The following is a 22,990-nucleotide window of genomic DNA, read 5'->3' as shown; positions in this document are numbered from 1 at the left end:
TTGGGGAACTAAATCAATGTGTAATGCTTCAACATAAACTTTCATGTTAAACTCTGGGACATATATGCTTTATACCTTTTGTTAGCCAATACATGTATTAATGTTTAAAATGAATGAAATCCATAAAACTATGTATAAATATACAAGTATGGCCTCCACAGTTTATATATGCACACTATACACACACACATATATATATATATATATATATATACATACACAATTATAGCGGTCCCCTACTTAAGGACATCTGATTTACAGAAGACTAGTTACAGACGGACCTCCTTGTCCACTGTGACCTCTGGTGAAGCTCTTTGGGTGGTTTACTTTAGTTGCAGGCTGTAATGATCAGCTGTAAGGTGTCTGTAATGAAGTTTTATTGATAATCCTTGTTCCCATTACAGCAAAAAGTTTTGAAAATCCAATTGTCACTAGAGAAAAAAAATTTGTCTAAAGCTACAATTATAAAACATACAGATCAGACTTAGATAAAAATTCAACTTAAGAACAAACCTAAAGAACCTATCTTGTACAGAACCTGGGGGACTACCTGTACAAAATTAATATTTCTACATGCCTCATTGTTTAGGGCAATGTATGTTTTTGCTCCTAAAAGAAGTGCCTACACTGGAGGACATCTTGGGACTTAAAATTCGGTTTAATGACAAGCATGTTGACTATTAGTAACAGCATCCAACATTAATGTGATTACATTAACATTACAATTACATTTGTACATAGACCAGATTGTGTTTATATCCACATGCGGGACCTGACAGCCCACTTGACATGTCAGTTTCGGTACTTATGTTCTACTCACGAAATAAAAATTTTGCAGGATCTTGCTCATTAGTTTGTGTTAGAAATGAATTTAGCAACTGGGTGTTACCAGTTAGAGGTTCGTCCCCGCATACTATCACGCTGCCCAACGTTTTCCGACAGTGCCACACTATGTAGGGTAAGGGATTAGGTCCGGAATCATCGGCTCCTGGGTAGTCGGACACAGAGATCGCATTAACGCCTCACCAAGTGTCATAGAGGCATGATGAGGCGCCATTACTCCCCAGAATAATTGCCAAGCGTACTTTTACGCGGGTGCTGAGGTGGCAGGTGTGTGTGACGTAGGACTGCATGTCTGGCGGGTGCTGAGGTGGCAGTTGTGTGTGACGTAGGACTGCGTGTCTGGCGGGTGCTGAGGTGGCAGGTGTGTGTTACATAGAACTGCGTGTCTGGCAGGTGCTGAGGTGGCAGGTGTATGTTACGTGGGACTGCATGTCTGGTGCTGAGGTGGCATGAGGTTTATGTTACATAGGACTGTGTGTCTGGCGGGTGCTGAGGTGGCATGAGGTATATGTTAAGTGGGACTGCGTGTCTGGTCGGTGCTGAGGTGGCAGGTGTATGTTACGTGGGACTGCATGTCTGGTGCTGAGGTGGCATGAGGTATATGTTACGTTGGACTGCGTGTCTGGCGAGTGCTGAGGTGGCATGAGGTATATGTTAAGTGAGACTGCGTGTCTGGCGGGTGATGAGGTGGCATGAGGTATATGTTACGTAGGACTGCATGTCTGGTGCTGAGGTGGCATGAGGTATATGTTACGTTGGACTGCGTGTCTGGCGAGTGCTGAGGTGGCATGAGGTATATGTTAAGTGAGACTGCGTGTCTGGCGGGTGATGAGGTGGCAGGTGTATGTTACATGGGACTGCATGTCTGGTGCTGAGGTGGCATGAGGTATATGTTACGTGGGACTGCGTGTCTGGCGGGTGCGGAGGTGGCATGAGGTATATGTTACGTGGGACTGCGTGTCTGGCGGGTGCTGAGGTGGCATGAGGTATATGTTACGTAGGACTGCATGTCTGGTGCTGAGGTGGCATGAGGCATATGTTACGTAGGACTGCGTGTCTGGCGGGTGCTGAGGTGGCAGGTGTGTGTTACGTGGGACTGCATGTCTGGTGCTGAGGTGGCATGAGGTATATGTGGGACTGCGTGTCTGGCGGGTGCTGAGGTGGCAGGTGTGTGTTACGTGGGACTGCATGTCTGGTGCTGAGGTGGCATGAGGTATATGTGGGACTGCGTGTCTGGCGGGTGCTGAGGTGGCAGGTGTGTGTTACGTGGGACTGCATGTCTGGTGCTGAGGTGGCATGAGGTGTTATGTGGGACTGCGTGTCTGGCGGGTGCTGAGGTGGCATGAGGTGTATGTGAAACAGGACTGCATAAACAGTAAAAACACGTAAAAAATGACAAAGACACAAATTCAATTAATAAAAAAACGCCTCCTCCCAACACAGACACCAAAAAAAAAAAAATAAACCAAAATTTCTTTTAAAAAAAAACATTTTACAAAGCAACTATCATGGATTTGCAGTGTTGGCTGCAGTCTGGACACTGGGGCTCATCGGCGGCTGCCACAGTCTGGTCACATGGGGAGAGGGATACAGTGTGTGTTAGTCGCAGTCTGGACGTTTGGTGTCAGCGGCGTTAGCCACAGTGTGGTGGTGGGAGGTTTCGGCGACTGTGGTTGGGGGTTGGTGGCGTCGGCTCCAGTCTGGGCAATGCATGATGTAACATCACTACAACTGCCTCCATTTGCTATTTAAACACAGAAGATACTGACACATGATTTTCTTATATAATTAGCGTCTATCAACATTATATACAGCTATAAGTTATATACTTGTATTACTGAAAATTTCATACTCCTTCCCGGCTAAAAAATACTCCACAAAAATAGTAAGAGGAGTATGATTACCCTTCTAGAAATATGTTAGCGCAACCTCTGGTCGGACACACTTTCGTAGGCACACCAGCAATTCACAGTCTACACTGTAAGTTTATCCAATTTTTTTAGCAGGATTGTAAAATAAAACTAAAATAAACTTTAAACCTATCCAGCATCAACTAAACACAGAGGTTCCTACCTTATCAGGTGTTGGCCTGCAGCTTGGCACCACTAAAACACAAAAGTTCTGCAAACAGTCTGAGAAAGAGACCCGGCTTTCACAAGACTTCTGCTCAGCTTTCCCTTTGGCTACAATCTGCTTTAGTAGCAGCTACTCTGCTATAGTAGGGAACACTACAAATAGTAAATGCCATAATTCTCAATTTATTAACATTAAATGTGTCCCATCATGTCATCTTCTTGGTGTGCTGAATATAGTGCACTCATCATATAATACATCAATAAATCAGGGATGATTGGTACAAATTGTAGGGTAACAACTGAACAACTGAATATTTTATGATACTCTACAAACAAATCTTTCAAAATGGTGGCTGTTATTCCTAAAATATGAATGCAACTAGATTAATAGAGTATTTGAATTTAAAAAGCTGTGTGTTAGGGGACTAGAGGGGTTATATACCAATTTCCAGGACAATTAGAGCAACATTGGCTCTGACTGACTCAGACCAATAATAATAATAATTATAATAAATCTTTATATAGCATATTCATATTCATATTCTGCAACGCGTTATAGATCATGGGGTACATATACAAACAAAATAACATTGTCATATGAAACAATAGGGATCAGGACCCCGCTCGCAAGAGCTTACAATCTAGGAGACATATGAAATCAATATTTTATATGTAGGTCACATGGATATATCCCAACTTTATCAAAGAAATAACCTTAAAGGAAACCTACCATTTAGAATGGTAGGGGTGAGCTGTAAGTACCGAGCACAAGCTCAGGGTGAGCTGGTGCCGGTACATACTTTCGTTAGTGTTATAAACTGCGGTATCGCGGTTTTAACACTTTTTAAACTTTAGCGCAGAAGGGGCTTCGGCGCTGCGTGCGCCTACATAGAAAATAGTGGAGATGTTGCGCGCGCACGTCCCAAGCGACACTTTTATTGCTTTAAATGCGGCGGTTTTTCCAAATCTGTCGGGTTTTCGCTCGGCCGCGACCCCCCCCCCCCCCCCGATTTCCGTGGCGTGCAAGCCGGCGCCGATGCACCACAATCCGATCGCGTGCGTCAAAATCCCGGGGCAATACAGGGAAAATCAGCGCAAATCGGAAATATTCGGGTAACACGTCGGGAAAACGCGAATTGGGCCCTTAGTAAATGACCCCCAGTATCTTTAAAAGTATGCATTGTGTTTTTTTCATAGCTAATGAGAATATTCACAATATAATTGGTATTTTTCATATATTCCTATTTTATTAGAAAACTATGGTAGTGACAGCATATTATAGCACTTGTAGATGCAGTGTATAGGACATCACAGAGCAGACTGGTAAACTACAAGTCAGTAATATATTTGGATTGGAGCATGTTCTGTGTGTACTAAAATATAAAAGGATAGAAAGAGAAAAATCAATTTCTCTGGTGATCTAATGCCCAAGACCATACAGCAATTGTTTTTCACTCTGATGTAACTGGGGATGAAGAAAAAACTACAGAAAAGTGGGACCATTCAAGTTGATATTTTGGTAGAAGCAACAAAAATATAATTTATTTGTCCATTTCTCTTGCATGTAACACATGTCTTGCACATGAGTCTAGGAGCACTGTATTAACAACATAGATCTGCTCTCTATATCGTATCAGATCGCAATATGTTGGCCACAAAGCTATTTGCTTCATTTTGGTTCTATGGTAACAATTACTAGGTAATATATCAACATACATAAGTATATGTAATTGAATATATCGTATAATGTAATCTAAGAGCTTCATGGTTTCTATGGCACATGCAGTAATAATTCAATGAATCATATTATACTCACGTCCAGCAAATGTTCCCGTTATCAAGTGATATAAATTACATACCTTGTAAAAACAACATATGTGTATATAACATATATATATATATATATATATATATATATCCTTTTCATGATCTAGTGTAAATTAAATCTTGACTTTACACACACAGACCTCTATCCTTGACAAAAGCTTTTATTGATTATATATTCTTACAATTAAAAAAATACAATACAATATCTAACAATATATTTTACAATCTAACTTTTATCATGCTGTTTTGGTGTCCTTTAAAGTATTATCTAATAAATATTTTTCATATATAGAGAATGGAGCTGTGTTTCTTGTGGGATGTAAATGATATTTGGGTTTGCCAATATGACCTGGATTGAGAGAATACAGACGGTCCCCTACTTAAAGGGGTATTCTCGTCTGGGCATTCACATTCAGTTTCATTAATCTGCCATACATAAAATTTTTTCAATTAGATGTTATTAAAAAAATGTACCTGTGTGAAGATAATTTCTCATAAATGTAGTCATATGTTCCCTTAGAAACAGGACTGTGTCCTTGGATACGACCGCCTCTGCTGGAGGGATTGCACAAAGACACAAAGGGTGTTTGTATATGAAATGTCCGGAAGTTATGGCAGGTCCCACAGCCGTCCTGTGGTAATGAACGCTGAATCCATGTGGTCAAGCAGGACTCAATAGCGCATGTCTGGCCACTGCTGCCAAAATGTGAGGTGGACGTATCCGAGGAAGCTATCTCGCTTCTAAGGGACAACATGGCAACATTTATGAGAAATTATCTTCACACAGGAACATTTTTTTTAATAACATCCAATTGAAGAAATGTTTACATAAGGCAAATTAATTTAATTAAATGTAAATGCCCAAATGGGAATACCCCTTTAACTTACAGACGACCCCTAGTTACAAACAGACCTCTGGATGTTGGCAATTTACTGTACTTTAGTCCCAGGTTACAATAAACAGCTATAGCAGTTATTAAAGGTGTCTGAAGTTACGCTTTGTTACTAATGCTGGTTCTTATGACAACCCAACATTTTTAAAATCCAATTGTCACAGAGACCAAAAAACATGTGGCTGGGGTTACAATTATAAAATATACAGTTCCGACTTACATACAAATTCAACTTAAGAACAAACCAAAGGATCCTGTATGTAACCTGGGGACTGCCTTTAACCAGGTCAAAAAATATATATATATTGTAAGCAACTGGGCTTTGGGCCTCTATCAATCTGATACTGATCTCCGATTGTGCAGAATGTTTACACCTTGATTAACACCCAGGTTTCTTCATTTTTCTCTCCCCTCCACAAGCCATATCTTTTAGATTTTTGTATACAGAGCTATACGATTATCCTCAGGACAAATGTAACTTTCTAGTGGCAACGTTGTACAGGGAAGCTGGAAAAAAATGGCAAATGCAGTGAAATTGGCAGAAAAATACAGGTTTCACTGCAGAAATTTTACAGGTTTCACTGTGCAATCCATCTCCTTTATTTTTTGGCCCAGATTGAATATGTAAATACAAAATTTGTAGTGTTTATATGTTTTGATTTCTTTAAAAACTTAGCAAACTTGTGCTGCAATATTCTGACACCCATAGTTTTTTCATATTTGTATACAGAGCTGGTTAAGATGTCATTCTTTGCGGCATGGGATGATGTTTCTACAGTAAACCATATGGGCAAATATCCTACCTTTTGATCACTTTTTATTTTAAATTTTATGTAAGACAGAATGGTGAAAAGGTGTCAATTTGAACATTTGGATCATTTTTTCCATTATGGTAATCACAGAGGCAAATATTTTTTTTTACATTTTGATAGATCTGACATTTTGGGATGTGGCAATACCTAACATTTAGATTTTTCATCCATTTTTACATGCGTTCTAGGAAAGGAGGGGAGATTTGGGATTTCAATTTTTTAAATATTTTTTTTTTAATTTTTTATTTACCCTTTTTTTTACTACAATTTTAGGCCCCCTAGGAAACTTTAACCCTGGGGGATCTGATCACTCATGCAATATACTTAAATACAACTGTATTGCAGTATACTGTCAATATACTGCTTCTATAATACAGTCTTCCTTCACAGGTTCCACTGTGGCAGTAACCACGGTAGTTACCTGTGTAATACAGCTGACAGACACCGTGTATGTAAAGGATTCATTCAATACTCTCCATACTCCCTTAACAGCAACTGGCCTGTTTATTTATGTGGGATGATGATCAAGGGCTTAAAAAATTTGGGCCTTAATGTAGAGATTTTCCTTAAACCAACTTGAACATGGTAGGCAAGTTTGTAGAGGGGACTGATCATGCCTTGAACAACAGTTTTCTGGCATACAAGGCAGGAAGAACTCAAAATTCTTGGCACACTGCAATGAAATTGCCACTTTTCCCTTCTCACAGGTGCCTCATGGAGCACCTCATAAGGAGGCGCCTGTGAGACTAAACTGGGGTGTACCTGCCACACACAACCTGGTCCTAGTTGGTTGAGCTGCCGGCACTTACAGCTTTAACCACCAAGCATATCCCATAAAGCTTCGGCGGGGGCATCGTGCCACAGCGTCCTATGTCGGCACGAACATGCTCCTCCTCTCCCCAGCAAAAACACTACTTTTTTCCCTTATTTGCCTGCTAAACACAAATTGTTTGCAACTGCACGTGGAGGGTTGAGGGCCAGAGTAAGCTAAAGCGGGGACACCCTTGCCTTGTGAATTTACAATAGCTGTGTCAGGTGCAGTTTATAACTGCAAAACCTGGTCTAGAATTCAACTGGCCACATTATCATGTGTCAATATAATAAGAGGCCAGAATCCCCTAGTATATCCAGTGCATTGTGCAATGATGGGGAATATTAAGAATTCCGAACCATCCTTAAGAAATTTTCCCCAATGCCCCATTAAATGATTCAAAATGCAAGGACCAATGTGGACAACCACTCAATAATCCTGGAAAGGCAATAGATTTTTCTTAAAGCTAAAAGCAGAATTTTCTTTACATTGACGGGTCACTGAGAACCAGGAAACTGTGAGATGGGCATACATCAGTGACATACATTGTTTTTTGTAGGATGAGAACATGTTTTCCTATATTTAACACTAACCAAAAAAATGATTATTATTAGTATTATTGTAACACTCTAAATGTTGGTATTAAATATGTAGACTGACATTTACTCTATATAAATATTTGCTGCATTAGATTCATTATATATTATATATTAGGTACATTATATATTATATATTAGGTACATATTATATATATGTGTGTGTGTGTGTGTGTGTGTGTAAGTGTGTGTGAAAGGACACATATGTATATATGAAGTCTGATAACAATACACTTACTACATACGCACAGGCTATATGATCGCGCCTTCATGCCTCCCTTTAAGCTTTTGTCAGGCTGACCATGCCCTTTATTTATCTGCAGCACAACATGCTTATTCTACTCCTATTCACTCTGCAAATTTATGATGCCCTATTAATCTTCGGCCCTGCTGACTATCTCTGTTACAAAGTGTCAGCAGACTTTTGTACCTTGCTAATGTACAAAGGGCTTCCTATGAGTAATATCAGCATTTTGCCTTTTAATTGCACATATAATTTTTAGGTCTTACAGCTAATAAGGGAATTGAGACCATAGTTCATCACTGTCTTCAATGGTACTCCAGGGGTGTAGGGACTGTTGAAGCTCATACAAGAATATAGCTGCGCTTGTTTCCCTTGCATAGACTACAATGCCAGATGAAGTGAGCTGTTTTTTGTACATTAACTTCCTATGGAATTTCACAGCATAAATAATCTCTATGAATTTACCAACCCTTTTAGAGGACATTGCGGGGGTAGATCGACTAAATTACTTCCTCATATAAATAGTGCATGAATTTAAAAAAAAAGGTGACATTAAAATTACGATGCCATTTTTATTCTTCAATGTCAAAATTGTTTATGAAACGAAAGTTCATCCTGGGTAGCACTTTGGAATTCGTTTGATCAAGGTGAATTGCAATACTGTATCTCCATTAGATAATGAGGGGAAAAACACATTCACACTTCTGTTTCTTTTTGTGCAATTAACTGAAACACATGGGGGAATTTAACAAACTGTATAAACTACAGTTTTACCCTCAAACAAAAAATATGTTTTTGCAGCATTTTGGGCTTAAAAAGTGGCCATGTTACATTGTTACACTGCCTACTGTAGCATGGTTAGCCTTGGGAGCCCATCTTTACTACATTACTCAAGGTGACTTTTTTACTACCAATCTGGGACAATCTTCTACACTTTCTTATATGAGTATCACCACAATACATAATTGTTAAAATTACAGATGTGATAAATCATCAAACATTATATGATGTTTTATAAATCTGAATAAAATGATGGCACCTTCAATCTTTCAAAAATGCGAAACATGCACAGAGGTGCTGGACAGTGTGAGCCATGGCTTGTGGTGGGTAAATTGTTGTTTGGACTTGATAGAATTTGTATTGTTACTGGTAATGATTATGTTTGTATTGTGTATCACTCTGCATTGAATTTTGTACCACATCATTCTTGTTATTGAGGTTTCTCCCTCCCATACTATTCACACCTCTTTTGTGTGTGTTTTAAATGGGGTATTTTTAATTTGTCTGTCATATAAGATTATTGAGACAATAATAAATATATATTGATTATTAGGATTTCATGTGAACTACTGATATAACTGAGGAAGAAAGATCCCTCTTTGGAAAGCATGCCCTCACAGGTAGGTTCACACAGCTACCAATGTTATATACAGAGAGCAAGGTATAACACAATAGAGGGAATTAATAACATATAACAGGGAATCATCTTAAAAGGGCCATGAGGACACCAAAATGCATGTTAATACTAGTGATGCAAACTTTTGTTTTAAGTTGTTGTGTTGATTCAGTCTGCTTTTTATGTGTAGACATAGGAGGATATATATATTTTTCTTTCTAGTTTTACAGTCAGTCTAGTTCCATTTTTGCTTTGTTTTGTCAGTTAGTTAGATTTTTCTTGTGTTAAATTACAAACATGGAAACATCTGCAATGTGTTCTTCACACATATATATTGTTCTTCACATGCTATTTTGTTCGCACCGTTCCTTGCGTATCTCCCGACAAGTAAGCAGATGTGCCGAACATCTGTAATCTATTCTTCACTGTGTTCTTTACTGTGTTTTTCACTTAAATGATCCTGTGTTCACTGTTTTTATTCTATTCTTCACTGTTCTTCACTGTGTTTTTTTAATTAAATGCTCGATCTCGAGCAGGGGAATTATTCATGTCACCTAGCAACCCATCCATTTAAAACGCATTGCACTCGCATTGCACTTGCAATGCTTGCGAGTGCAATGCATTTTTGATGCGTCTCCATAGACTTGAATGGGGCGGGAAAAACGCGCGTGAAACGCAAAAGTAAAGCATGCTGCGATTTTGACGCGCGTCAAAACAAACGCAAGCACACGCTTGAAAAACAGCGCAAATGAGGAAAGACCCATTGGAAACAATGGGACAGAGTGCAATGCAAGTTCTGCGCGTCAAAAGCATGCGCGTGAAAAACGCTAGTGTGGAAGGGGCCTTAGTCTAACATTGCTACCTGGTGTGCAGGATGAAACTTTTTTTAAAAAGACAAATTTTTGAGCAAAAAGTTACAAAGATGGTAGTCCGGCTTCTTCCTGCCAGGTTCGCTACTTGAGAAAACTACCTGTACTTTTTTGAGACTTTCAAAAGTCACAGATGGCCAACACAAAGAATCCATCCAAAAGCCGTGCACCATGAGCAGTGGTGATATAATATTTAAAAGACGAAGAGTGTGTCACAAATACTCAAATATATGAGGCTTTTTTGTACTAAGAAAAAGAAGAAAGAACATAACTCTCCCCATTAGTTCTCAGCAACTGGGACAGAATTGTTAGTCTGTGATTATTAATTGGTGACACAGTAGAAAACTGTGCAATTTACATTAAATAGATCCAATCTATGGTGAGAATGCTAACTATATATAACACACTGCAGTATGGCTCACTAGAATATTACAGAATGTGCACAAGAACATAAAGAATAATATGTGCGGAAATTCTTTATGATGTATTTCTACAATATTTATGCCTTTCCACACACTGTCCAGGACTTATTACAAAGGAGATTGATTATGAATAGGGAATCTTATTTCACTGGTACTCACAATCCTCTATAATAATGAGAAGAAATACAGCTGGACCATCGCCTCCACTGACCACACCAGTGCTCCGGTTTTCTGGAACGTATTATCAGAAAACAGTACTCTACGTAAAAAGAAATCATATGGGAGCTGAATTGTGTTTTCTAAATTTCCTAATAGTTTGCCTTATTTGAAAATGCAAGGTAATCTATGTAAAGGCCAAGAGGCTAAGACATAACTGCTAATGTACATGGAACCATATTGTTTCACTGTATTTTTATGATTTATGGAAACAATACTTAAGTAGCAGAGAGGTGACTACCACTGCTATTTAGAGACAATTTAAAGACATAAACCTGTAGTTTTGCTTGTGTTTGCTGTCCCATGTGGTCTCCCTACAACATATTCTAATCCTAGTGTGACTTGATTGTATCACTTTAAACTGCTCCATGGAGGCTTGTAATTGGTACAGCAGCTTCAAATTAGAAAGCTATGTGTTGAGGAGAAAATCAGGGGTCATTTCCCATCAGAAACTCTAATTACGAATGAAGGTTCTATAGAGGGAAAATGCATTTTCTGTGTGTTCTGGAAATATTCAAATATACACATATTTGTGATTGTATATGAGATGCTGAAGCTGTATATATAAAAGTACACAAAATATAAAAGTACAAAATTATGTGGAAGAAGAATGTAATTTGTTTATTCCAGATTGAACAAAAAAAAGGAAATACATTTATTGAAGTGCTTGCGCTGGTTTTCTATCTGACTTTGTGTCTATTCCAGTATAGTATTATGTCCACCCAAAATTCTGCTCCCAAAGGTGCGTTCTGGTGCAGTTTCGGACCATGTGCCACATTTATTACATCAACTCAAGAGAATTGTTTCACATGTTCTATGTTACAGATGCACCAAAAAAAAGTTGTTGCACACTTCCCGAGCAGTGCAGGGTGCTCCATATTCATGAAGACCTTGAACCAGCATTTAATAAAATGGCACTCTGCACAGTGGTGAGGCAAACGGCAGATTTGATCAATCTGGGCCATTGAGTGATCCCCATGAAATCAATAATCCAGATAATAAAGTCTAATATTTTGGTACTTTGTTGACTTTTGTCAAGGGATATCTGAAAGAAAAGTAAGGCTACAGATCCACATAACTGTCAATGGATACTTCGTCCGTTATCTTTTGCCAATGGATATCTCAAAGGAAAGTATGCTTGTGTAGGATGCAATAAACAACCATGACATAGTCCAACATTTTGGTAATTTACGGACTGTTGTCTAGCGATATCTGTAGGGTAAGAGGGTGCAGAAAGTGGTAAAGCATGAGTTCAGATACAGTCCTTACGGTTCAGTCTGAAGAATCCTACTCCTGAGACATCACACAGCTCCGTACACCAAAGTATGAAAGAGTTAATAGCGCCAGAGAATAGCGAAACAAATAATTTTTTTTTTGTACAGAAGGTTTTATTTTTTTTAAATGTAACACAATAAAACCTATATAAATTTAGTATCACCATGATTGTACCAACCCAAAGAATAAAGCAGATGTGTCATTTGGGGCGCACAGTGATAGCTGAAAAAATCAAGCGCACAAGAAAATGGAGAAAAATGCTTTTTTCCACCAATTGTACAGTATTTGGATTTTTTGTTCCCACTTCGCAGTACTTAACACGAAACATTAAAGGAAACCTACCATTTCAAATGGTAGGTTTAAGCTGTAAACACCGAGCACCAGCTCAGGGTGAGCTGGTGCCGGTGCTTAGTTTCGTTAGTGTTAAAACCGCGGTATCGCGGTTTTAACACTTTTTAAACTTTATAGCATAAACTGTTTCGGCGCTGCGTTTCGGCGCTGCGTGCGCACGATCGTCGCGCGCAGCGCCGAAGCGGCTTCTGCTATAAAGTTTAAAAAGTGTTAAAACCGCAATATCGTGGTTTTAACACTAACGAAACTAAGCACCGGCACCAGCTCACCCTGAGCTGGTGCTCGGTGTTTACAGCTTAAACCTACCATTTGAAATGGTAGGTTTCCTTTAACTACTGTCACTGTGAAGTGCAATTTGTTACGCAGAAATTCCCCATTCAGCTCTTTACATGGAAAAATAAAAAGAAGTTATAGATTTTTGAAGGTGGGGAGTGCAAAATGTAAACAAAAAGGGCCTGTTAGTTGAGGGGTTAAGAGAAAATTATATGTAAAATGAAATATTATCATCTGATTTGCTATTTTATAGTGCTTTACAACCAGCCACCAGGAGTTTAGGCTATGTACTGTATACAGTCAATAACTTAAGATACCAAAGATAAACTGTTAAGGAATTACATTCTGTGCAAATCCCTAATCTACCAACATTAGCATGCAGCAATAGAACCTTAATCATAGATCATAGGAGACTGAGAATACAGATTACATCACTGTTTTGCAATACTTGTAAAATGCATTAAATTTATATTAAGTGCAAAGAGTACTACTGCTTCTAAGACACTGTTCCACTCCATCAACAAAGGGAGAGGTGGGAACTTTTTACATTGAAAATGCAACAACATCTGATTCAATTCAAACTCCTCTAAACTAGACCAAATCAACCCAGTATTGTGCAGAGCAAAATGGGATTTAAAGGGCATCTACCACCAGGATAAAGGACTGTATGAAAATGAGCCCGAGGGGCTCCAGGTTCCAAAAGTGTTAATGGAGCCCATCAGGCTCATTTGCATACAGTCTTTCATCCTCGCAATACATGTCCATTAAAGGAAAACTACGAACTTTCATGGTAGTGAATAAAGCTTACTATATGTACTTGTCGACGTCTTCTCCACAATCTCGAAACACACATTCTTGAACCTGGACACGCCGATGTTCCTGTGAAAAAAAAATATACTAATTATCACAGAGTAATAATTGTACAGAGTGCTCAGGGTTAATAATTATGTGTGCTTCCAGCATCCATACTTACCTCTTCTCCCTTGCCGGATCATTTACTCAATTCATGGCTCTTAGGCCCCTCCTACACTCACGAGGGTAATGCAATTAACTCGCATCACACTCGCAACTCGTGCTGCCTAGATCTCACGGACCGAACGCTGCAAACCGGAACTGAACTGACATGCTGAGTTCAGTTCCACTTTGCATTATTCGGCCCGTGCTATCCAGGCAGCATGCGTTGCAAGTGTGATGCGAGTTCATCACACTCGCAAGTGTAGAAGGGGCCTAAATGACATGGATAGACAATGGGGGACTTTATTCATTTGGAGTGCTAGGTGTATGTTCTGGCTCATGACTATTCTTGCACTGTGATTTTGAATGGTGGCAAATGGCCTTAATGTATTTGGCACATCTTGAGAAGAAAAGATGAGCATGAGAAATGACACCCCACATTCAGGAAGGGTTTAAGAGTTGACTTGATTTATGATCAAATGTGCACCATAACTAAAGGTGCAGGAAAGGTGTCTAAAACAAAAACCCATATTGAGAACCAAAAAAAGGTGTGAGAGTCGGAAAACTGAGGTTTTTATGGCAACAACATTTGGAACAAGAGCAAAATAAAAAACCCTGGAAGTGCCCGACAAAAAAACTGCAGAAAAGCATCAATAAAATCCCTCTAATTGGACTTCCAGTCCACACATAAGTTGCTGTCTCAGTTGTATAGTCTGATTGTTAGTCATGAGATACAACTGAGGACCAGAAAGCTAAGGATAACCCACAAGCGCAGCTATAATAATCCAGTACATGACAGTCTTGAAGATCGTTTTTAATTTAGGCTTGTTAAAAACATAGATTATAAATCAGACATTTTGTGATGGGGGTATGTGGTGTTTGTCCTATATGAGTGTTATATGAAAGGAAAAAAAATCCATAGTGCCTCTATTCCTACATGTATGCCCTTATTGAATAGCTGTGCTGTCCATGTGTCCTAGTTTTGTGATATTCATTCTCAGCAGTTTTACTATACTTTTTAGAGATTTATATAAAGTTTATGATTCTAACAAGAATTGCGATTATATTCTACTTTACGGCACCTCAGCACCAAGTGGGCATGAAGGGGTGTGCCTGGTGGTGGAGTGGGCTGGTGTAGGGTGTTTTTGCCCCACACCTTTGCACTAACTATAGTCTGCCTATATCCGTTCAGGCATGAGGGCAGGGCCTGGCATAGAATTGTACACCGTCGCAGGCCAGCCGCCAGATACATAAGAAGGCACAATGAGCTACCATATGATACATATCCACCAAAAAGTCTAAAGTTTGACACAATATTTATTGGCACCAGCCACTATGATAAATTTGTTGGGTTTTAAAAAATCAGCTTTGATGGTTCTGGATGTTTATATGTCATTGTTGGTAATGTTGCCCATTGTTGATGTGGCTTTTTTATATGCATTTTATACCATTTTATGCTGTTAAATGCTATAGAATATTGTTGTATATACCACATTTATAGACCAATGGAAAACAGAATAGAAAAAAAACTAAGTGGACAATGCACTAGTCAAAGTAAAGGTTAATGGTTAATAAGAAAATGTGATTGATGTGCACTCCAAATGTAGCTTTGCGTGGAATCTAACATGCAATACAAATGGCATCTGCATTTTAACATATATTCAATGACCAAAAGAGAAAGCCTTCTGAAGAATGGTGGGTCATCGAAAGTTCATGCACGACTGCACAAAATATAAATCAACATCATTGGGATTGCCTCCATAAAATAGCATCTATTGCTTCAATAACACCATTTTCACTACATAATTATTATTAGCTCTGTAATAGTCATAATGAGCCAGATCCTTTCTCTGATTTAATAAAGTTTGAGCTCAAAAAAATAGGGTCACATAAACACAAATCACATGGTGTCCCATTCGGTGTCCTATAATAGAGATCCTCTTAACGTATTGTTACAGCTAATGATTAAAAGAGGCACAAGGTCACACTCAAGCCTGGCTCTGTAATTCTCACAGTCATATAGAAGATTTAACAAGTCTCTTAATGTGGTGTAAAGCTGCACAATATGTGCTGCCATATTAATAGCTGGAACTTACAGCTGTAGATATGAATGAAGAAGACTAAAGTTATTTTCTACCCATAACAGGAGCATTGAGATTTTTGTAGTACATACAATGTCCTATAAACCTAAATGAGCAAAATATTTCACATACTGTATTGTTAGATAATTTGCTCCAGGGAGGCATTATACACACATTATATACTGGACAGATATATACTACGATATTATATAAATTACTGTTATTAGAGTTTTTGTTGTTACTATTGTTGATGTTATTACTTATTACAATTATTTTATTACAATTGTATTATTATTACTATTGCTATTTTTACATGATAACCCGTACTTCCTTTTAAACCCTGTGTTCTGGAATTCAAGTGTTCAGGAACAATGTGGATTCTTTTGGTTCACAGATATGGTTTCCTTTAATGGAACGTCTGCTTGGTCCCAAGTAACTCTCCCTGTTAGTAATATTGGGGCTTATGTATAATGCACTGCTCCCCAGTTTTCTAGCAATTTCTAGTGCACACCTTTGATCTTGGGACTTGTTTGGCCTTTGGCAAGGCAGGGACCAAGGTGGCCCAGAGTGGGGGTGCTCTGGCCTGTCGGATTTACTATAAATTGTGCCAGTTCTGGCTTGGTTAGATTTAATTTTGGTGCAAGTGAAGAGATCAGAACTTCTGAACCATTCTGGTAAATATGGTACAAATTAAGACTACTGCACAAAACACAGGTCTCAGTCCATCTGTCCGATTTATGAAAAGCTGCTGATAATTTTGTGGAAATTTACTACAACACTGTAATGCAATTGTGGGGGAGGTCATGAAAGAGCTGTAGAGTATCTTTTCCTCTTGCCGCTCTGAGAGGAACAGTCCTTTAAATAGATTCATGCAATATCACTGGGGTAATCTTCTTATATTAGTTATCCATGGCCTCCTGCCTTTTACAATCAATGTTTATGCTAATGAGGCATAGGGGCTATGGACATGGTATCAGAAGCTCCTCCATGCTGTACCTTCACAATCCGTTACATTCAGAATGAGAACTTTCCCCCTCACATTATGGGGCACATTTACTAAGGGCTTTGTGCCGCAATTTTGTCCGACTGTTCACTATCTTCTAGGCTAAAAAGGCTTGCACAGGTATTTAAGAAGTGTCTGCAACGCTATTGTGTCGCATGTGACCCTTTTGTGGCACAGCTGCGCATGATTCCATGCAATACAAATTAGGGGCTGTGCCATCGGTCGGTCCCACTGATTTGGACCAAGCATCATATTTAACTTGCAAACTGTGTTGCACTCAGTATGATAAAGGTGCACCACAAAAAAGATGGTGAACTCTGTCAGGCCAGTGAGGGAAATCGACAGATTCATGATTTGTGGCGCACAATAGTGAATCGCCGCATGCTGCATTATACACGGAAATAGCACATTTAGCATTTTCCAAATTTCTGAGTAAATGTGCCCCTATGTGTTTATTGATCACTACTGCAGAAACTACACAAAGTGCCAAGAGAGCATGGGGGAAGGTGAGTCAGAGAGATGCTGTTGAAGTGTAACACCCTCCTGTGAATCCAGAGCACAGAGGGCTTCTGTAACATGTTCATAGCCCTTCTCGCTTGTAAACATAAGTTTAACAGCTGATTTTAAGAAGAAGGAGGCTATGGAATAGAAGTCTATGACAATAGACAATAGAATTCTATGGCTTCCGGACATGGTACAGTGAGCACACGTTGTGTCCCTGCACTTTGACCAAGTCAGGTGGCCGTCCTGCAAAATATAGCGAAATATAGAAGATGTCTTATGTTTTGACAGATTGCCGCTCGTCTGCCTAGGATGGGAGAAGGGGCGAGGAGCGCTTATCCCTCCCCACTTCTCCTCCCGGCCCAGTGCTTTACTGTGGTGCGTTCTACTGCGGCACTGCCAATCACTGCCATCTCCACCAATTCTATGTACCTTCTACCACCTGCTGTAGAAGCCACATGTCAGTGGATGGGCCGATTGCTGGTCTTTGTAAACAAACAGAGGCTGACAGTGACAGGCAGCGCTGCAGGAGAAGGGGAATTCCTGGTGGAGGTAAGTGTAATTTCTGCCTGAAAAGTAGAACATTTAAAAATGCTGCTTTATTTATGAGTCATTAAAATCTGGCCAATCTATAGCAAAAATCTGGACAAAATCAGTCTTCCAACATTGAGAGATGACCAAATAAATGTTCAATCACCTAGACTCTCCTTTTTTATATTTTTATGTGTAATGCAGGACTAATAAGGTATATAGTCAACGTAGTACTATGGTATTAGTCTTCTGCAGCACCTATAATATGGAACACCAGTAACATGGGCTAAAAACTCCTGGAGTAGTTATTGCATTGGCAACAGGCTACCTAAATATCCTAAAGCTCATCTGCCTGATACGTTTCTGCATTGACTCTTATGACCAATGTGTCAGAGGCATATTATCACAATGGTAGGATAAATCAACAAACCGATACATAAATTATACTTGTTTTATTGCACATGAATCTGCCTATAAAGCATTGGCCACACCTTCGGGAGGCAGCACTGCAATGCAAGCACCCAATAGAGGGGGAGTAACATTCCCGAAGGCTCGCCAAAAGGCAGCCAATTGCACCGCTCCAATTGTGTGTGACTATATGATGTAATTTAATAATACAACACATTTCTTTTTATCCCTGCACAATCCATTTATAGCAAAAGAACCTAACACATGTCCTTGAGTAGCATCAATCATACACAGTGAGGAAGAGGATATATAGAATTTATTCCTTAGTGTAATGGGAAAAAATTACATTATAAATGAATTTTAAAAATGCTAAATATTAATTGTACCCATTAGAACGTGTCAGATAGCTTTGTATAAAGCTAGTATAAAGATCCAATACATGAATTTTCCACAATTTTCATCTAAAAAGTTTATTAGTTCACAAATTTCACAAATAAAGGGAAATACATGCAGTCACAGAGGTTTGCAGTATTCATATTTTGATAGAACAAGCATTTTACTTTTTTTGAAAGCTAGTTTATTGGAAAAAGATGATACAGCATTTTTAAGCAATGTAGGCAAGCACATAGCACTCTAAGGCAGACAAACCTTAAAACTTCAAATATACTCAGGTCATTGGGTTTAAATTGTGGTATTACTATTCTTTGATGTCTACAACAGAGCAGCACAGATATGGTCTCCAGGCACATATTGTGTACAAAGAGACTCAAAATCTTTGTCTTTTGGGCTACAAATGCTATGGCTTCATTGATTTTTCTTTAACTTAAGACATATGCAAAAATGTGTAAAAGTGCACAATCTCCCTTGAGCACAAGGTGTGAGGGGTTTAAGTATAGCTTTAAAGGAAAAACTTGTGATCAAACAGAAAAGAAAGTGTAAGCTGGGTGGAAACTGAAACAGCAAAAAAATAAGATATCTTTTGTAATTTATATGTGTATTTATCCTTTTTTCATGCACGCAAGGTATAAGTTCACATACACACATATTCACAAACCGAAATAAAAGCTGAAAACCTATAGAAGATTTTAACTAATGTTATCAGCCCATGATACAGTCCAAAAAGGAAACCCCAGTATCCAGGCCAAAATATAATATATAAAATCCAGTACTTATTGTAGGCAAGAAAAATTAAACTATGTCAATAAAGTCACATGCGTTTCAGACCTCCTGTGGTCCTTAGTCGTAGTTCATGCATCATACAGAAATGTGATGCAGGGGCCTAATGGGAGTTTTTGCATTTTACAGAGATATAATGGAAGGCCAGGGAGGAAGTCCTTGCATTATACAGAAATATAATGGCAAGCCAAGACAGGAGTCCTTGCATTATACAGAAATATAATGGAAAGACAGGACGGGAGCCCTTGCATTATACAGAAATATAATGGAAGGACAGGACGGGAGCCCTTGCATTATACAGAAATATAATCAAAGGACAGGACGGGAGTCCTTGCATTACACAGAAATATACTCAAAGGACTGGACGGGAGTTTGTGCATTATACAGAAATATACCGTATATAGTCGAGTATAAGCCGACCTGAGTATAAGCCGAGGCCACTAATTTTACCACCAAAAACTGGGAAAACCTGTTGACACAAGTATAAGCCGAGGGTGAAAAATGCATTGGTCACAGCCTCCCTGTATATAGCCAGCAAGCCCCCAGTAGTATACAGCCAGCTCCGTGTAGTATACAGCCAGCCAGTCCTCTTTAATAGCCAGCGAGCCAGCCCCCTTTAGTAGCCAGCAAGCCCCAAGTATGCCCAACACATAAAAAAATAAACTTACGTACTCACGTAAGCTCGGCGTGGTTCCCCAATGCTCCAGTCACCGCGGCTCCTCTTCTTTCTTCTCTCTGCTGTCACAGTCGTCAGAGATGCAGCCATGTGCTCTGCCAGCCAACATACACTATGACATCATCAGCGGCGACCCCACCGCATCAGAATGCATTGCTGTGGCTCTGCTGGCTGTTATAGCAGAGAGAAGAAAGAAGTGGAGCCGCGCTGACATGAGCATCGCAGAGAAGACAGAAGAGGAGCTGCGCCAAGCATCGGGGAATGCCGGAAGGTAAGTATGTAAGTTTATTTTTTTATTGACTCGTGTATAAGCCGAGGTGAGGTTTTTCAGCACATTTTTATACAGTACCTGCACTGCAGTAGCTGCTACAGCCAAATACAAGTTAAATGTGCAGGCAGTAGCGGGTGAACACTGTAGACATGGCATCAACGCCGAGCCTCTTTATACCAACACAAACTAGCAGTACTACAGCAGGAGGTACTATGCCGGACGGAATGCCAGAGGTTATTTTCACACCCCCTGGGGCCCATATGAAGAGAAGCCCCATCCAGGGCAAGCTCTTTAAGAAGGGTAATGGGTAATCCGGTTATGAGTTTATTTATACATTTGCAGTAGGAGTAATAATGGAAGAGAACAATGGGGCAGATTTACTTACCCGGTCCGTTCGCGATCCAGCGGCGCGTTCTCTGGGCTGGATTCGGGTCCGGATGGGATTCATTAAGGTAGTTCCTCTGACGTCCACCAGGTGGTGCTGCTGCGCTGAAGAGCATCAGAACGCACTCAAATACACCGGCCTATCCTGGATGAAGGTAAGTGCAAGCTCCGCGACACTTTCGGTTTTTTAAATGCGGCGGTTTTTCAGAATCCGTCGGGTTTTCGTTCGGCCACGCCCCCCGATTTCCGTCGCGTGCATGCCAGCGCCGATGCGCCAAAATCCGATCGCGTGCGCCAAAAACCCGGGGCAATACAGGGAAAATCGCCGCAAATCGGAAATATTTGGGTAACACGTCGGGAAAACGCGAATCGGGCCCTTAGTAAATGACCCCCAATGTGATTTCATGGCAGGACTAACTCATAGGATTGTAAAGCCTTTATACAGATCCCATCCACATGTTGCCTTAGAAAGCAAAGCGCTTCTTTCTCCACTTACTTTGGCTCTTATCCTCTCTCTTTACCTCCTTATCGGCCTTTCATTCAAAAATTATTCTGAATTCTGACTGAGCTCACTGAGGTATCACATTATAATGTGATACCTGTCACAGTTAAGTGTGAGTCCAATACGCTGACGGATTGCATTGGACTTGCAAGACAAAATTGCTTGTGGGCAAGAGGCCTAAAGCAAAGTCTCCTCTGAAAACTGAAAAATCACAATCAAGGTTGCAGAGATCAGAGCTGCAGAAATCAGAGCTAGTTTCTTAGTCTAATTAGTCTTAGGCGGCAGTCACATGTTCCGCAGGTGGATTCTCCTTGTGTTAAATTGAAACTGTGCCTGTTAGGCCTCTTTCACACTTGCGTTGCAGATCATGTCAGAGTTTGGTCAGTGAAAAACTGACATTTTTCATCAGAGTTAAATCAGTTTACCATCAGAGTTTGTTTAGTGTCTCACACTCGTTTTTTGGTTGTTTCCAATGCATGTGTTTTTCACGTGCAGATAACATGGGTGATAACACACGTGAAAAAGACTCATGACTACTCAGGTCTATCTTCTCTATGGCAATTGATCAGTAAAAAACACAATGCACTTGCATGTGTCTCAGTGAAATGCGTTTTTGATGCGTCTCCATTGACTTGTAGTGTGCGTTTTTCACGAGTGTGACTCGTGGAGAGCATGTTGAGATTTAAACGTGTGTTAAAAAAACGTGCATGTCTGCGTGAAAAAATGCAAGTCTCATAGATTGCTGTATGATAAATCTCCTTTATTTATATAATGTTTTTAGTTATATTGTCTGCATATAACCAATATAGTTCAGCAGTTTTGTGCGTTTGTCCAACTTTTGCACAACTTTTGATGTTTCTAAATAAAGTGTTTTAAATCCAAAATTGTTTTTACTGCATTTTCCCATTGCTGTCTAAAATTAATTTTTTGACCTGTAATTTCTTTCAAGGTGGTGAAATTAGATAGGTCAGTGCTGTTTAGCATTTGCAACTTTTTTGTGATTTTTTTAAAAAGTCCCAGTTATCGAAAACATCTAAGTGTAGCCTAAACAGATGGATTTGTAAGAGAAATACAACAAATCAATTAAGCTAAGAGTTGTGGTGGAAATGTGGAAAATTCGCAAAAAAAGTATGCAAAAACGGTAATGCGCAAAAATCTGTGACTTTTTGGTTTTAGCATTTTTAAGAAAGGTAGTGAGAAATCTCCATAAGGGTGATGGTACACGTGGCATTTTGAACGTGTTTATGGCCGTTTTTAAGCATGCGTTTTTGCCCAGTTTTAATTAAGATAATTGGTCAAATCTGTCAAAAACGGATGCATTTTCAAATAACGTATGTGTTTTTAATGCATGTGTTTTTGACGGACTGTTTAAAAACGGGCCAAAAACGCATCTAAAACGCCACGTGTGCCATCACCCTTATTGTCTTCGCCTTTGTTAGGTCAAAACTGCTGACAGATTTCCTTTATGGATTCGCCACATATTGTTATAATATCACTGACAGAGCAATAGGCATTTCTTCATATTCACAATGGTCACATAAATTAGTATAGGCTTGTTTTCTATCGGTAACAGGCTATATGTTCCTCTTACTCTAACTAT

General features: G+C 39.4%; 1 long non-coding RNA gene across 4 annotated transcripts in view; it reads right to left on the bottom strand.

Moving 5' to 3' along the window:
- Positions 1–22,990, bottom strand: part of LOC140116550 (uncharacterized) — a 179,965-nt gene that overhangs the window by 116,733 nt on the left and 40,242 nt on the right. For 2 of the 4 annotated variants that reach the window (XR_011852811.1, XR_011852808.1), the window contains exon 2: positions 13,712–13,782. This is a non-coding gene — a long non-coding RNA (uncharacterized lncRNA). Of the gene's footprint in view, positions 1–13,711; positions 13,783–20,229; positions 20,314–22,990 lie in introns of those variants that run through there. The other 2 variants (XR_011852810.1, XR_011852809.1) reach the window with 2 other exon arrangements.

Source organism: Engystomops pustulosus, chromosome 2 (assembly GCF_040894005.1).
Source record: "Engystomops pustulosus chromosome 2, aEngPut4.maternal, whole genome shotgun sequence".
Lineage (NCBI taxonomy): Eukaryota > Metazoa > Chordata > Amphibia > Anura > Leptodactylidae > Engystomops > Engystomops pustulosus.
This window is presented reverse-complemented; position numbering and strand designations above follow the sequence as displayed.